The sequence below is a fragment of the Schistocerca americana genome, chromosome 1, assembly GCF_021461395.2.
Source record: "Schistocerca americana isolate TAMUIC-IGC-003095 chromosome 1, iqSchAmer2.1, whole genome shotgun sequence".
In the NCBI taxonomy this organism is placed as follows: Eukaryota; Metazoa; Arthropoda; class Insecta; order Orthoptera; family Acrididae; genus Schistocerca; species Schistocerca americana.
In genome coordinates, this window is record NC_060119.1 from 1,128,130,546 (window position 1) to 1,128,143,732 (window position 13,187).

At 40.8% G+C, this 13,187-nt stretch overlaps 1 protein-coding gene across 1 annotated transcript in view; it reads right to left on the reverse strand.

Annotated features, from left to right (window-relative positions):
* The window catches only part of LOC124619126 (conserved oligomeric Golgi complex subunit 3), a 108,177-nt gene that overhangs the window by 23,594 nt on the left and 71,396 nt on the right, over positions 1 to 13,187 (reverse strand). The gene's annotated exons all lie outside the window — the stretch shown is intronic.

Below are 13,187 nucleotides of genomic sequence, written 5' to 3' on the forward strand. Positions count from 1 at the left end.
GTTCTGTGTGCTGTACAATGCTGCCATCTCCATCACGCGTTCACAAGGGGGCATGCGAATTTTAAAACATACTGCATGTTTCTATTTGTTTCCAGTCCTGCAGATAAAGATTGGAGGTGTTATAACTTGAATGCACCTAATATAAAAAAATGTAAGTTTTTCAGTTGTAAATGCTTGATGATACTTTTGTTCCCTGACGACAGACGTAACTGTGCAGTGGATCAGTAACTACTGGAAAAATAAAAATGCTTCGTAATAAATACATATTTCTAAAAACAAAGATGATGTAACTTACCAAACGAAAGCGCTGGCATGTTGATAAGACACACAAACAAACACAAACATACACACAAAATTCAAGCTTTCGCAACCAATGGTTGCTTCATCAGGAAAGAGGGAAGGAGAGGGAAAGGCGAAAGGATGTGGATTTTAAGGGAGAGGGTAAGGAGTCATTCCAATCCCGGGAGCGGAAAGACTTACCTTCGGGGGAAAAAAGGACAGGTATACTATCGCGCTCGCGCGCGCGCCCACACACACACACACACACACACACACACACACACACACACACACACACACACACACACACATCCACACACATCCAACCGCACATACACAGACTGTATACCTGTCCTTTTTTCCCCCTAAGGTAAGTCTTTCCGCTCCCGAGATTGGAATGGCTCCTTACCCTCTCCCTTAAAATCCACATCCTTTCGTCTTTCCCTCTCCGTCCCTCTTTCCTGATGAAGCAACCGTTGGTTGCAAAAGCTTGAAGTGTGTGTGTTTGTCTGTGTGTCTATCAACATGCCAGTGGTTTCGTTTGGTAAGTTACATCATCTTTGTTCTTAGATATATTTTTCCCACGTGGAATGTTTCCCTCTATTATATAAATATATATTTCTTAAGAAGTAATGTTTACTGTACAGGGTGTCCACAAAAGAATGTTCCAGTTACACTGGTTTGTTGCAGCAGTTTAATTTACAATATTTACAACAAATCACATATCAAACTGAAGGTAAAGTAACCCATTTTTCCTTAAAAATGTTCAGTACATGGACCTGTAGTTACATGGCACACATGCAACCTTTAATTCAATTCTTCCCACCAAATGGTTAACAACTTTGAAGTAATGAAAGTAATAGCCTCTCCAATTCAATGACTCAACTCTAGAAATCATTAGGTAGTGGCAGAACTTAGACACAATCTTTTATAAAGGCCCAAAGGAAAAAAACGCATGGCACAAGGTCACGTGAATGTGGAGGCCAACCAATCAACACTCAGAGTCTTCAACATTCAGCTACTCTTGAACTGAGAGATGTTAATAGGGAGTGGGGAGATGCAAAATCCTGTTGCCAAATATGGTTTTCAGGTTCACTTTCTATCTGGGAAAAGAACCATTCTTGCAACATTCCACATAGGCTCCATATAACAGAGAGAGAAAAATCCTACAACAAGAATGGGGATTGAGCCTCACAACACTGGATCTGTAATCTGGCACTTACCAACAGAGCCGTATCTTTTACATGTAAATATCACTAATTATCCTGAGAATGCTTTTATTATGGTACTTATTAAGGTTGTTCTTGTGCTAGTCACGAATGTAGCACGAGAAAGACAACAGCTGATATGCCTCTATACAAGCTGTTCTTTGCCTGCTTTCAGTTTTACTGTCTTTACAACACAGAGAATTTCATCGACTCTACAAATGGTTTGACACAATCCCTGCTCCTGTTACTTGCTAGCTATCATCTTCATTTCAGAAAACTACTGTCCCCCATGTCATCAATGACCTGCTTTATATGCTCATACCTACACCAAGACCCCTCGGTTCTTTCCTACCATTAGCCCCTTAACTACAGTTTTAATATTTGTCAAAGCATTCTGTATCATTAATCAATTAAGTTTAGTGACATTTTACTCACTGACTCTTGGCAGGTAAGTCTACATTACTCGATCAATCCATTCAATTCAACACCACATTTTAACAGCTTCTAAGTGTTTCGTTTCTGTTCTTGCCATTGTCCATGTTTCACATCCATATACAGCAGAACCTTGCACACGGCTTTCCACAAATCTTTTGCTGGTCTCGAGGTTTATGTTTTTAGATGTCAGCTCTTGCTTCTTTTTATAGAAAGCCCTTTCAGCTTGTACAATCCTTGCTGCTACATCTTTCTTCCATTTTCTTTCTTTATCTATTCTATGAGGGTGTGCTGAAAAGTAAAGCCTTTAAATTTTTAATGTGGAACATTACTTAATTATTGTACAACTTTATTCTTCAAATCAACATATTTGCAGCAATCTGCCGCTAGAGGGCTCCGAACTGTAGCACGTAACATGGCGGTGTGCAACGTAACTATGTCGGTGTGTGAGAAGCAGTGTGGTGCATTTGAGTTTCAAATTTGTGGAGTTTGTCCATACACAGAACACCTTCTCCTCCAGCACAACTATGCGAGACCACGCACGAGCCCTGTGACATCTGCAACAATCTAACACCTAGAGTTGAGTGTCATCGGCCATCCTCTGTACAGTCCAGACTTCGTCCCATCCGATCATCTGTTTCCAAAACTTAAGTACATCTACGAAGACTTCACTTTGATAGAGATGAAGTGATGCAAGCTGAAGTCAGACATTCTACAGCGACAGTATCAACAAACTGGTCTCTCATTGGCAGAAATGTGTTCATCGCTAGGGTGACAAAGTTAAGAAATAAATGTGTAGACATGAAGAATAAAGATTTAAAATGTTAAAAACATTCATCTTATTTAAAAATCTTAAGAGTTTTCACATAAAAAATTTGGAGGAATTACTTTTCAGCATGCCCTCATACTTCTCAGATACTAAAATTAATCCACCTATTTAAGAGTTTCTTGTCCAGTGTTAATGTTTAACCACCCTGCATTTTTATGTGTTGTGTGCAACATAACCTTAGTTTTGTCCTAAATACTGAATTAAATTTTTCTCTGATAGCTCCTCCTGAGCAGTATCCACCTGGAGAACTATTTGACCCAGGAGGAAGCTATCAAAACTTTAGTGAAGAACTGCAAGTACTTGGAGAAGTAATGTGTTTCCTATCTCCTTCCACTTTGCAGTACTGCATTCATTAAAGCTGTCTCTACCATGCCTGCAAGTGATTTCATAATTTGAAAACAAATCTTCACAATTCCAGTCACCTTTGACAAATGGAGGAACTGCTGCCTTGATCCAGGATAAAGGAAGCTTCTCTGTGTACCTACCCCAGCAGAGAGGGCTGCTGCTGCTACCACCACTCTGTGAATATTACTGGCAATCTGGTCCCATTCATCTCTTACACCACTGCTGTCCTCAGTTAAGCCGGAAAGAGGCTCTTACCAGGAACCACCGCCACCGGCTCTAATTATACAAAGATTTTTTAAAATGTGTGATTCTTCTCCGTAACTCTCCCTCTATTCTGGTTTATGATAGGTAGAGCCTGGACTCTCCAGAAAGATGACATGTTGATGCTTTCTTCAATCTGGATGGACAGTGAAGAGAAGATCGTTTAGTAGCAGATGAAGATCTGAATATCTAAAAGAAATCACTGACAATGTTGGGTAAAAAGCCTAGCAGCAGATAGGAAGATGTGGAGTATGACAGAAAAACTGTAATAAGAAACAGTGATACCATTGGAATTTGGTAAGAAGATTACCACTGTGAACTCTGCTGCTATAATAGTGATATGTATATATTTTAGTATTTTATCCACGATCAGCAACTGTATTTCTATTTGTTGAAATAATGGGCAACCAGCTGCACAAAAGAAATTTTATTCCTTTACCAGTCTGAGGCACCTAGTGCCCTTCCTCCAAAGGCTTATTGGCAGTACATTCCTTACTAAAATTAATGTGCTTGGAGATTTTGAGAGTCTTCAGTTTGTTTTTCCTGTACAAGTAGACAGTTCTGTGTGTCTTGCTTGATGTTAAATTTAGTATTTCATCCATTATCAGTAACTGTATTCCTATTTGTTGAAATAATCCACAACTTGGTCCACAAAAGAAATTTTATTCCTTTCAGGCACTTAGTGCCCTTCTTCAAAGGCTAAATGGTGATACAGATGCTGATGACAGATAAAATACTAAACTTAATGTGAAGCAAAAAGCACAGAACCACTTACTTGTACATGAAAAACAAACTCAAAACTCTTAAGATCTCCAACCACATTAATTTTATTATGGAATGTGTCTGTTATACTGCATAAGGCATTTAGATCTCTCATCACTCTTCAGCAGCAGCAGCAGCAGCAGGAGTAGTAGTAGTAGTAGTTTCCTTGAAATCTATAGATGAGAAGTCATTCTGCAACATTTCCTCTCATCCTGCCACTATCCTAGACATAACGTAGCTTGAAAATCACCAAGTTGTACTGTTGTTTGGATACTGTGTTAAATTGTATGTCTCCATATAACTGACTGGGAAACTTAGTTCAAAGATCGGAGAAAGGCAAAGCCGTACCACACCTAGGGCCACCTAGTAAAGCACTATGGGATTCAAACTTATCTTTGGGTTGGTGGCAGCTTTACTATCTTGCATGCTTGTTTACTAGTATTCTGTGCCCCCTCCCTCATTCTCATATATGATAGAATTTAATTATTTATTTGTGTTTATTTTTATTTCTCCACCTTTTTTTAAATTTAAAACCTTTCCTCATTCCTTTAAAATTTTCCTTTTTCTTAGTTAAATTATTCTTTTCATTTCTCTCTCTTTCTCCTTTAATTCATATTTAATTCTCCCCCTGGTCCTATCACCTCTGAACTGAAGCTGGCCTTATGCGCAGCCACCTATATTAGAGGCTGGAGGACTGAACTGTGGCGACATTGTATTAAGGTCTGCCACATAGTAGAGTAGTAGAATAAAAGGGTTTGCTGCTGTACTGTTGTACCTTTTGAGTAACCCAAATTTATGGTGAACTGTGACATACTGGACTACTGTATGTGGAAATATACTACTAAGTAGTGTCTACAGTTGAAGTTGAAATACAAATTAAGTATAGAATTCTGTAAATCTCTTAAATTTTTACATGGACATACATAGTGGTGCTATTTTAAAGATATTTTAAAGACTTTCCAACAGAATTGGAACGAAACTTATAGACAGAACTTTATAATAGCGTTTTGGATTCATAAATTTAGTATCCGAATCTTCTCTCAAGTGGTTATAAGTATATATTTAAAATATATTCTTGGATCTTAGTTTCATGAACAACCAAGTTTGATGAGTAAGTGGTACAACAACGCTACCTATCAAAATTATTAGCTGATATTTACATGTAATAGCTGTCTGACTCAGGATGTTAACAGATAATAAATTATTCTATTTTCAGATGCTGGAAAATGTTGTATTCCTGGTTACAAGAGCACTTACAAATCCAGCATAGAACAGGGTTCTGTATCAGTGTTTGGATTCTCTACTGAAGAGGAAAACAGGAAACACTGGAAAACAACCCCTACAGAAGGGACTGGTATCCATCCAATGGACATGTTGTTTCTATTAAACAAACTGAAAAAAGTGATGTGTCAAAGATAGAAATTATCAGAAGTTCCCTTGTCAGATGCCACAACTTTTACTAGTATCCATGCCAAAATTATTTCCTGGGTAACCATCATACTTAAGTAAAGGAGACACTTCAACTAGGCTTGATCCAGAAACAAGAAGAGAATGTGCATGTAAAGAAGAGGAGGAGGACGAGTTGGTTAAAGGAGAACATTATACCAAATTTTCAAAGTTTGTATGCTGAGTACCAGGAAGGAATAAACACTAGGAAAGTAGAGTAATAGCTAAGACAGTAAAATATTCCTTTATACTACAGATTTTTGGGGACATACTTCAGGTCAGAGTGAGTATGTATGTGTGAATGGTTTCATTCTATGATATGGTGTGGTTAGCTGGCTTTCACTTTCCTCACTTAAAATTAACCCGATGGTCACAATATAAAATATTTTAATTAGATTTGTTAACTGTGACAAATCTACACCTTTTGGTCCTGTTGTAAATGAACTGAAGAACATTGAAAGGAAACTTACTCAGTATTCAAATTGCTGTACCACCCTAGTTTTTGATGGAGCAGGTAGATTTGTTGAGAATGTGTAAGTGGACATATTCAGCACTTTGCTCAACCAGGTAACTAATGTGAAACATATCAGCAAATTTAGTCTTCACTGAACATAAGCCCCACCTACAAAAAACAAAATGCTCCTATTCTTAAAATTGTTGAGGATAAATTAGACAAGACAGAAAGATTTGTAATTCTACAAGTGGATGAAATTTATATTAAGCCTTATATTCTGTTAAAGGGGGTGGACACACTCAACAGATATGCAGAAACAAATGCCTCATCAAATGCAACAACAGTGCTTGCCTTTCTCACATTTTCTTAGTACAGCAGTTTCAGAGAAGTTGTTCACTTGGTTCCAGTAAAACATTCGTCAAGCTTAGACCTCTACCAATTAACACTTAATGCGTTGCAATTTCTTTCTTCTTGTGGTCTGACAGCAAAGCTGTTATATATAACAACAACAATAAAATCACCAGAATAATGTTTTCACTCTTAACAAAAAAATTCTAGCAGTACAAATTCTTTGTCATGTGGTTCACCTGGAGTGGGGGGTGGGGGGGTTTCCTGCCCATTCTCATATCCCACCCTGTTTATTTGCCACTCCCTGTTAATGCTTCTGCCCATATTTCCCCACTCCTTTCTTTTTTCACTTCTTTCTTCTCCACCTCCCTGCCCCAAAACCTCCTGATGCTGCACTTGTTGTCAGTCTAGTCCCTGCACACTCCACCAATGTTCATCTCTCCCCCTACCCAAACATTACTATCCCTCCCCCTTTCCCACCCCCTCCAGATTCCTGCTTGCGTCCCACGTGATAGTGGTATTCTGGCCTCATGTGTGCATGAGTTGTGCTTGCTTGGGTGTATGAATGGTGTGTATTTCTCTTTTGCTGATGAAGGCTGTGGCCGAAAGATTTATTTAAGTGTCCTAATTGTGCCTGTCTGCAACTTAACGTATCTTCTTTACAGGAAGTAGCAATCTGTCTTTTCCTACATTGTTGAAAAAGACTGGTTTAGCAATGGAATACGAAGTCAGATTGGTTGCATATGCTGCAGGAAACTGCTTGTGATTTTTTCAAAATAACCTGAAGTCATAAAGTGAACCACAGAAAATGTAAACATGGATGACTGGAACTTGATTTGGGCTCCATTTCTCCTGAATATGAGTCCACTGTTTTAACAAAGGCTGTGGGAAAGTTCTGGTGTAATGTAAATACTTTGCTTAGCTTTTGTCGTGAACACACACACACACACACACACACACACACACACACACACACACACACACACTCTACATGGTGCCGGCTGTCAGTGCTGCATTGTGGCAGGTGGACTAGGTTGTGGTGGGATTATGTTGGGTGGGGTGGGGTGGGGTGGGGTGGAGATAGAGATAGATAGATAGATAGAGAGAGAGAGAGGAATTTAGGGTGGATGGCTAGTGGCTTGGCGGGAGACAGCTGGTTTGCCAGCTAGAAATGTGGGGAGGTAGGGCTGGAAGGTACATAGGCTAGGCATGTGATGATGCACAGTTATTAGAGCTGCATGGGAACCTTCTATACCAGGCTGCTAATGAGCCATCTAGAGGAAACCTTCCTAACCTCTCAAAACTCCCAAGCCCTAATCTGCTTCACTTTGATTGGTGATATCTTCATGATCTGGACTCGGGCCATCCTCATTCCTTCACAAGCTCAACACCTTCTTTCCCATCCACTTTACTTGTTCCTTTTCAATCCAATGCACCACCTTCCTGGGCACTGATGACCCACTCTGATGGCTCCACACACATTGAACACACCAACGGTACCTGCATTTTGACAGCGTCATCCCTTCCACACCAAAGCATCCCTCCCATACTGCATGGTCATGAGAGGAGGACCTATCTGCAAAGGCTAGAACTCGGTTGCCCAGGATGCTGAAGGTCTCACGAAGGCTTTCACAGGGACGCATTAACTTCCAAACCTAGTTTGCAAAAAGATTTTCTGTGCCATACCCTCATACACCCTCAATCCTCCCAGTACTTCCAAGAATCTGCTGCAAGGGAGTGTCGTCCTTGTCACCCAGTATCACTTTCAACTGGAAGTAGTAAGCCACATCCTTCGTCAGGCCTTTGATTCTCTCTCATTATGCCCTGAAATGAATGACATTTTACTCAAAATCCTTCCCACCTCTCCTAAAGGGATATTCTGTCATCCACCCGACCTACACAACATCCTAGTCCATCCCTGCACCACTCCCACTCTCCCAACCCCTTCCCACAGCGGTCATAGTCCTGTAGTAGACCATGGTGCAAGATCTGCCCAATCCACTCACCCAACACTTCTTACTCTAGTCCTGTCACAGGCTTATCCTACCCTATCAGAGGCTGTGCCACCTGTGGAAGCAGCCATGTCATACTATCAACTCTGCTGCGAACACTGCACAGCTTTTTATGTCAGTAGGCTTACCAAGTGGCTGTCCACCAGGATGAATGGCCACCACCTAACTTTTGCCAAGAACCAAGTTGGTCACCCAGTGACAACATGTGCTGAGCATAAAATGCTCAATTTCAATTGCTGCTTCAAAAACCCAGGCATATGTATCCTCCTCTCTACTACCAGCTTCTCTGGGCTACACAGATGCGAATTATCCCTGCAACACATCCTTCATTCCTGTAATCGTCCGGCTTCAATCATCAGTAACCCAGTGTCCCCACAACCTCAACTCAATAGCTTCCCCTTCCTTCATCTTGTCACTCTGACAACTGGGCACCACGCTCCTAGCCTGTACACCTGCCAGCCCTCCTTCCCACGTTCCTTGCCGGCAGACCAGCTGCCTGCCTCTGAGCCGCTAGCCATCCACCCCAGTGAGCCACTAGCCATAGATATATTTTTCCCATGTGGAATGTTTCCCTCCCTCCCTCCCTATATATTTATATATAAAAAGATGATGAGACTTACCACACAAAAGCGCCGACAGGTCGATACACACACAAACAAACACAAACATACACACAGAATTCAAGCTTTCGCAACAAACGGTTGCTTCATCAGGAAAGAGGGAAGGAGAGGGAAAGACGAAAGGATGTGGGTTTTAAGGGAAAGGGTAAGGAGTCATTCCAATCCCGGGAGCGGAAAGACTTACCTTAGGGGGAAAAAAGGATGGGTATACACACACACACACACACACACACACACACACACACACACACACACACACACACACACATATCCATCCACACATATACAGACACAAGCAGACATATACAGAGGCAAAGAGTTTGGGCAGAGATGTCAGTCGAGGCGAAAGTGCAGAGGCAAAGATGTTGTTGAATGACAGGTGAGGTATGAGTGGCGGCAACTTGAAATTAGCGGAGATTGAGGCCTGGTGGATAACGGGAAGAGAGGATATATTGAAGAGCAAGTTCCCATCTCCGGAGTTCGGATAGGTTGGTGTTAGTGGGAAGTATCCAGATAACCCGGACGGTGTAACACTGTGCCAAGATGTGCTGGGCGTGCACCAAGGCATGTTTAGCCACAGGGTGATCCTCATTACCAACAAACACTGTCTGCCTGTGTCCATTCATGTGAGTGGACAGTTTGTTGCTGGTCATTCCCACATAGAATGCGTCACAGTGTAGGCAGGTCAGTTGGTAGATCACGTGGGTGCTTTCACACGTGGCTCTGCCTTTGATCGTGTACACCTTCCGGGTTACAGGGCTGGAGTAGGTGGTTGTGGGAGGGTGCATGGGACAGGTTTTACACCAGGGGCGGTTACAAGGGTAGGAGCCAGAGGGTAGGGAAGGTGGTTTGGGGATTTCATAGGGATGAACTAACAGGTTATGAAGGTTAGGTGGACGGCGGAAAGACACTCTTGGTGGAGTGGGGAGGATTTCATGAAGGATGGATCTCATTTCAGGGCAGGATTTGAGGAAGTCGTATCCCTGCTGGAGAGGGAAACATTCCACGTGGGAAAAATATATCTAAGAACAAAGATGATGTGACTTACCAAACGAAAGCATTGGTATGTTGATAGACACACATACAAACACAAACACACACACAAAATTCAAGCTTTCGCAATCAACGGTTGCTTCGTCAGGAAAGAGGGAGGGAGAGGGAAAGACGAAAGGATGTGAGTTTTAAGGGAGAAGGTAAGGAGTCATTCCAATCTCAGGAGCAGAAAGACTTACCCATAAGGTAAGTCTTTCCGCTCCTGGGATTGGAATGACTCCTTACCCTCTCCCTTTTGTCATCACATCCTTTCATATATATATATATATATATATATATATATATAAAAAGAAAGATGATGAAACTTACCAAACAAAAGCGCTGGCAGGTCGATAGACACACATACAAACACAAACATACACACAAAATTCTAGCTTTCGCAACCAATGGTTGCCTCGTCAGGAAAGAGGGAAGGAGAAGGAAAGACAAAAGGATATGGGTTTTAAGGGAGAGGGTAAGGAGTCATTCCAATCCCGGGAGCGGAAAGACTTACCTTAGGGGGAAAAAAGGACAGGTATACACTCGCACACACACACATATCCTTCCACACATACCGTGTGCGAGTGTATACCTGTCCTTTTTTCCCCCTAAGGTAAGTCTTTCCGCTCCCGGGATTGGAATGACTCCTTACCCTCTCCCTTAAAACCCATATCCTTTTGTCTTTCCTTCTCCTTCCCTCTTTCCTGACGAGGCAACCATTGGTTGCGAAAGCTAGAATTTTGTGTGTATGTTTGTGTTTGTTTGTGTGTCTATCGACCTGCCAGCGCTTTTGTTTGGTAAGTTTCATCATCTTTCTTTTTAGATATATTTTTCCCATGTGGAATGTTTCCCTCTATTATATATATATATATATATATATATATATATATATAATGGAAGGAAACATTCCACGTAGGAAAAATTATATATAAAAACAAAGATGAGGTGACTTACCGAACAAAAGTGCTGGCAGGTCGATAGATACACAAACAAACACAAACATACACACACACACACACACACACATATATGTTTGTGTTTGTTTGTGTATCTATCGACCTGCCAGCGCTTTTGTTCGGTAAGCCACCTCATCTTTGTTTTTTTTATATATATATATATATATATATATATATATATATATATATATATATATATATATATATATATATATCCCCTCTGTCCACCCCACCTGACAATGGCCACTACAATCTAGTCTACCTGCCGAAGGCCAGCACTGGCACTGTGCTTCCACCTGGCGCTATATAGGGGCAAGGTTGAAGGTTTTTTGTGTGTGTGTGTGTGTGTGCGTGTGTGTGTGTGTGTGTGTGTTTTTCTTCTTCCTGTGTATGTCTAATGAAGACTCATAGTTTTAATATTATTTAATTGGATAGGTAAAAAATCTACTTACCAAGCGGCGGCAGAACACACTCATAAAAGACTGTTGTGACAGCAAGCTTTCTGAGCCAGTGGTTCCTTCTTTAGGCAGACAGGAATAAGGGTAAGGCACAAGGGTGAAGGAAATGAATTCGAGAGGTCTAGGAAAAGACTTTCTTCTCGTCCCGTACAGTAAGTCTGCCCTGACTTGTGGTTCAGGGTGTCTTTCCCAAAATCTACACCTTTTCCCAGACCGCTCCAGTTTGTAACATCTCCATGTAATGATCAGCATTGACAGTTATTATACTTCCCTTTTCATTTTTGAAACAATACAGACCGATAATCCCACATGACGAAACACCACACCATACTGTCACTTGGTGTAAAGGGCACGCATGAACATCATTAGGATTTGTGTTTGCCCATTAACAGTAGTTCTGTTTGTTCACATAACCTGTGAGATGAAAATGTGCCTCATCTGACATCCACAACTTGTTTAGAAATTCATCGCCATTGTTTATTTTTGTTATCATTTGTTGAAAGAATCCTAATCGTAGCCCGTAACCGTTGGCCTTCAATTGTTGCACCATCTGTAGTTTCCATGGATGCAATTTTTAATCAAGATGATGAATTCTGCGAACACTTTCCCGGGATATTCCAACCACTGCTGCTTGCTTACAAACTGAACACCGTGGGCTCAGTATGACAGACTTCCGTACAGTAATGTTTGCTGGAGAACGCACACTTATTTGTCATATTGTTGGTTTCTTGTTGAGGGCAGATCCAGTCTCTTCAAAGTTATTAATCCAACATTTCATCGTCTGTTCAACGAAATGGCATCATGACATCCTAAACTATAAAAACATTGAAACTCCCTGTGTGCTGCTACCAAACTATCATTGTTTTTATAAAATTAATTACTGAAATGGCGGACCGTGTACTCACCATCATGAACCCGCAGTAGTGCCACATGCCCATGGCTGTCACTACTCATTTCAAACATTCACGTTATTCTGTGTCACTCTGTACCTTTCTGTTCTGGACTACATCATGGTCATGGGGTACAAACATTCTCATGGAATCAAACGTTCTAAAAGAAATATGCTATCTGAAGAAAGGTTAAATATGCTATCTGAAGAAAGGTAAGACAAGTAAAATTAAAAAGAAATGACAAATGTTAAACAAATATAGCTGGGACATTCTGCTAGAATGTAAATAATTTAGGATTACGGGAGACCACCCATCAAACATTAGCACACATGAAAGAGAAGGAAAATTGATGGCTCCTTTCTCTTTACTGTGTGTGCCAATATTCAGTCAGTGGTCTCCTTTACTCCCAAAATTGTTTAGATGTTACACAAATTCGCGCTGGTAGAAAAAAAGCAGGACACTCGCAATATCCAATAAAAGAGGATTGCTCACAAAGTCCAATAAATGTGGAAAGAAAGTTATTTTTTAACAGAGGCAGCACTCTGCGTTTGAAATGATGCAATTCACAAAGCCTCAACAGAAGTATTAACTGTGTTATAAAGTGAGTTAAAAGTTACTATTTTGATGCCATAGCCTACCGAGTATAACAGATATGCTGTAGTCCAATAAGAACACAATTTTTTTGGACTAAATTTTGTGAACGATGAAATTTATTAAACACTGATGTAGTAGATATAAGTAATGAAGTTTCGATATCATATTTGTTTTTTCCACCTCTTTGCTTATCAATCTGTCCTCTTGTCATTTCTGGCACAGTGATGACACGCTCTGTGCGATTCCGCTCCTTTCATTCCT